Source organism: Etheostoma cragini, chromosome 13, assembly GCF_013103735.1.
Source record: "Etheostoma cragini isolate CJK2018 chromosome 13, CSU_Ecrag_1.0, whole genome shotgun sequence".
Taxonomy (NCBI): domain Eukaryota; kingdom Metazoa; phylum Chordata; class Actinopteri; order Perciformes; family Percidae; genus Etheostoma; species Etheostoma cragini.
Window position 1 is genome coordinate 19,592,443 of NC_048419.1, and position 5,156 is coordinate 19,597,598.

Consider the following 5,156-nt stretch of genomic DNA (forward strand, 5'->3'; position numbering starts at 1 on the left):
ACAAAGCTCTGGGCAAAACATCTCAGACAGAGTCAGAGTCTCTGGCTGTGGTGAACACACCAACCACTAATATCAGGTTGGTTCTGCAGAGGAGAACAACAGCACTGCCACACTTACCAGACAGCTGCAGCTTCCTGCATCACAATATGCTCAAAGAGGGATTAGCCACTCAGTTGGCATAATAACAACAACAACAATACCAATGACACTAGTACAAATAATTTGCGTAATTACACTGAGGCCACTATACAGCTACAGCCACATCTGCTACCATGGAGATATACAGTATATTGTATAGAGTAGTCGGGATAAGAGTTATAGTTAACCACGATACATTTTCTTTCTTTTTTGTTTCGATTTTTAAAACGTTTTCATGGTGTTTTACAGAGATTAAAAAAGCTGAGATACAATAAACAAAACAGAACAATTCATGAGGACGATTTTACTGGGGCCCAGCTGTGCTTTGAGCTGACTGCTCACACGCTTTACTGACCCTGTTAATATGCTTTACACATCATGTTTACCATGTTTACCATCTTAACCATTTCACTCATAGTGGTCACTACAGTGGACAACTGTTCAAAAGCCCTGTTTGTGCACATGCATGGGTTTTGATGGTATGATTGCACATCACTCACCACAAGGGACACACCAAAGTGACATAAACGTCATCATTTTGTTTCTATGAAGTGGATAGAGAAAGACTGAAACTGTGGCCTATAGTATTACATCACATCAAAAAGAAAATGGAACCAGGACAGGCCTGCATGCAACTTGTGTGATCTCGTTAACAGATGTCCTATCTGGTTGTTAGTTTACGCAGATGAAATTTAAAATTATGAAACAAACCACTTTAGAGGAGACCACTTGAAGTTAGTAGAACATTTTTAAGGATATATACAGCATTTTCTTGAGGATTTTCTTTTGTGTGCTTTAAACTTTGTGGAAGGATCCCACTGTGGCTAATGTAGTGCCTCATGGGTTCCCTTGATTATGTTGGACATAAGATGCTTAATGAAATTAAGCATTAAATCAGCCATGAAATTACTTGTCATTTAAGTCATATACTACATGCATCTACTACTACGAGCAATATGCCTTCAAACTGCTGCAACTGTCAATCTGACTGTGGAATCACCAGTAGTGGAATGTAACCATGTACGCACTCTTTTGTACTTAAGTACAGTTTTGAGGTAGCCTACTTGTACTTTAATCGCGTGTTTTATTTTATGCTACTTTATACTTCTACTCCACTACATTTCCGAGGGAAGTATTGTACTTTTTACTCCACTACAATAATTTAACACTTAGTTGCTAGTGATTACTCATATTATATGATGCAGTAAAAGGGCATTCTGCACAATGACTATTTATACTTTTGATATTTTAAGCGCATTTTGCTGATAAAACGTCTGTACTAATTACATAACATTCTGAATTCAGAACTTTGACTTGTAATGCAGTGTTTTTCAACTATAGTATTTCTACTTTGACTTCAGGATCTCAGGATAGAATGAAAAAGTTTTTATGCATGGTTAATCATATAGCGCTGGAGGTTTATACGCTGTATATCATCTACAGGAACAATGTGTGTTGTCAAAACCAAATTGTTTCTTTTTTCCATTTACTTTTGTATTGTACATATATTAATTCACGAGTGATAGTTTTCCACAAAACTAAACTCTGACATATTCTTGTGTACAGATGTTAAAAGATTGAACTGGATGTTTAATTGTGATATGTTTAAGTTGGCTGATGTCTCAAAAGTCTGGAAAAGAAGGCTGGAAAAGAGTGCATGGGCAAATATTTCATGTGCTGCACATCATAAACAATCTGATGTTGACATAGCACCAGTACTACTAGTACTTTTACACCTACTGTTACTGTTTCTACTACTTATCAGCATTACAGTTTTCTAGCCCATAAACCCAATTTTTCTTCATTTTACAGGCTAAAAACAACCATTCTTCACTCAAATAAAATGGTGGGAATTGCCATCATCACACAGTGTGGGAAAATGTGCAATGGCAAAAAAAAGTTTCTTTCCATTGAGCCAAGCTGCAGGTTTGTGGTTCATCAGTGTATGAGAGTGCGTAGTGTCTGCTGAATCAAATCTAATGTATCAAGCTTTAAATAGCAAGCACGTTGCCTCAACTCAGGGAGATAACACACTTTTCAGCATTTTCTTCTTTGCAAAAGTGTGTGTTTGAGGTGTTCTGTGGTAAGAGGCTGTATGTGTGTGTGTCCTTGTGTACGTCTCTGTACACATGTGCTTGTCTCTGTGTGTGTGTGTGTGTGTGTGTGTGTGTGTGTGTGTGTGGGGAGCGAGGAGTGAATGGCTTGGCTTCACATCAAAGGCCCCTGCGAGTCTCTGCATTAACGAGGCCCTTTGTTCCCTGCCTCCCAGATTACAGCACGTCTCTCCCAGTGCTGCTAGTGAGCAGTGTGTGTGTGTGTGTGTGTGTGTGTGTGTGTGTGTGTGTTTGCAGGGCGCAGTGACCTGCAGACCAGAGGCCAAGGTCTGATCCTCCTCCTCAACATCATCTTTCTTATCTAATGTAACCAAAAAGAAAGCAGATCCAAAGAAACTAAAGTTTCTCATTCAAGTTGATACATTCATTTATTCATGGTAATACACACTTTTATTGTTACTGTTTATTTGTCATATTTTAATATATAATACCCTATATTATGTAATTCCCCCCAAATTCTTCATGCCAATTATTTCTTGTCTTTTTGCTTCCCTATCACAGAAAATTTGATTAGATAATATGTTATTCATCCCAAAATGGGGAAATTCACTTGTTACAGCAGTAGTTTTCCACAATAAAAACAAACCAACAAACAAGCAAACAAACAAACAATAGACAAATAACAGACAATGTACAAAAAGTACTAAATGAATGTAAAGTGGCATTACATAAAAAGGATTGTAAAGTAAAATAAAGTGAGGTGGCCATTGTACAAAAACTCTTGCAATGCAAAAAAAATCTCTGGTGGGTACTCTGGCATTTAAGTAACACATGCAAAGTAAACTATACTATACTATTAGTACATAAAAAAGTATCTTCATAATAGTAGATGTATGAAATAAAAACAGCAGAAAGCAAACAGTGATTATACATTTGTAAGTGATAAATGTCTAGCATCTGATGCAAATGTTCCTTATTTAAAACAAGCCTGCTGAATCCTGACTTGGACGTTGGACGGAAAAAGGGGATATGGGGATTTTAATTGAGCGATTCAGTAACTGAACAATAAATGCAATCTGTTTATAGATATTTTTGAAAAACAGGATTTGTTATGTTATGTTTTCCGGGTTACTCAGAAACATGTTGGAAAGAGGCTACAAGTCATCCTGCATGCCTTTTCTTAATGACTAAAAAAACATATTTCTGAACCCGAGCTTCTCTTTAATAGTTCCTGAGTCACACAAATATCTTCAGAATCAGAATCAGAAAGGGTTTTATTACCAAGAACATTTTTCAACACATACAAGGATTTGCCTTGGTGTTGTTGGTGCACGTCACACATTCTCTACATGGAATATTAAGCAGTACAAGTATAGGTATAAACAACATGAGAATAAAATATACATTTTATATATATAATTAAAGTATACATAATTATTATAAGTATATGTAAACAGTAGGTATTAAATAAAGCAAGTATATCAGTACAATCAATGGCTTTTGAATATGAACTTTGTCCGCAGTGAATTTGTGATCTGAGCCATATGAACACCAAAGAAAGGGATCACAAACATGTGGAATAAATTCCAAAAACAATCTTCCAACCTTTTAATTTATCATTTACACTTTTTATGAATCCCCAGTGAGGAAATTACAATTGCAATTTACACTCACTGACTGAGCTACCGCCACCCAGCCTGAGAGCTGCCTTCAAACCTGATGCTTCAACAAGCAAATCACCTCAATCAGCTCAGCGACACACTGAAAAATAACCTTGTGGTGTGTTTGTGTGTCTGTTCATGGTGACAAGGCGTGACGCAAAAAAACTCTCTTCATGCTATTTCCAGTCACTATCAGCCCTGTTTTTCATAAGCTGGGGCATGATTTGTTAATGTACGTCTTTAAAAAGTTTGTGAACCGAAGCGGGGGCCTGAGTGAAGGTGGAGCTGTTCCAACCACAGCTCGCTTGTTCTTTCCTCTGAGCACACAGGGACAAGAGAGCAGGCTGCGTGCAGGCATTTGAAGTGTTTGGTTCCAAACAGAGATATAGACGGTTCAAAACATAAAAATGGGGTATCTCCTCTTACACACTTGATGGATAGCACAGAATGAAAAAAATGGCACTTTAGAAGACGATCCTTGGAGCAGATCCATTAAAAACAAGTCCTCAGTAGCCAAAGAAAATAACTGTTTTATTTCTTTGTTTCAATAAGTGCTTATATTTTTGGCTAAATCTGCCATTAATTTAGATGAGCACTGCACATTGGCATTTCATCATTATAATTGTGCTTGAAATTGATCCATGGCTTTTATTTTTGTTATGTGATCTGATGTGGTTGCTTTAAATTGCTCACAATCTACATGAAATACAATTTAGATTTTGCACTGTCACAAATAAAGTGTTTGCATCTTTCTCATCACTTCATCACTGATCCTCTACTGAAGACCAGCAATGTGTTTTCAAAGCTCTTTTATGCTCTGTTTATGTTTGTTGATTTCCCCCCCAAAGCCCTCAGCAGATCTATGATATCAGCTCATAAATGTTTGATAAGGAGTTAACGAAGAGGTAAAGGGACGGCAATTTGCTGTTTGAGAGGAGACAGACACATTTAAATCAGCAAACACTCAGCAAAACAGAACTTGAAGAACCCTCATTAAGTGGCACAACATATTACATTTATTTTATAGAGGTCTTGGCCAGTGAGTGGTTTCAAGTGGAAGGCGCAGGTTGAGTGCCTTGCTCAAGGACATCTTAATGGGAACTGCTGGCAGAACAGGACCACACTTTTTTCTGCCTGTCTTCTTTTTCACCTTCACTCTGATCAGCTCCTTGGTCTCAATGCAAACCTTATTCTTGGTAGTAAGCTTCCACCTCTGTGCGCCACTTCTTATATACACTCACCGGCCACTTTATTAGGTACACCTGTCCAACTGCTCGTTAACACTTAATTTCTAAGCAGCCAA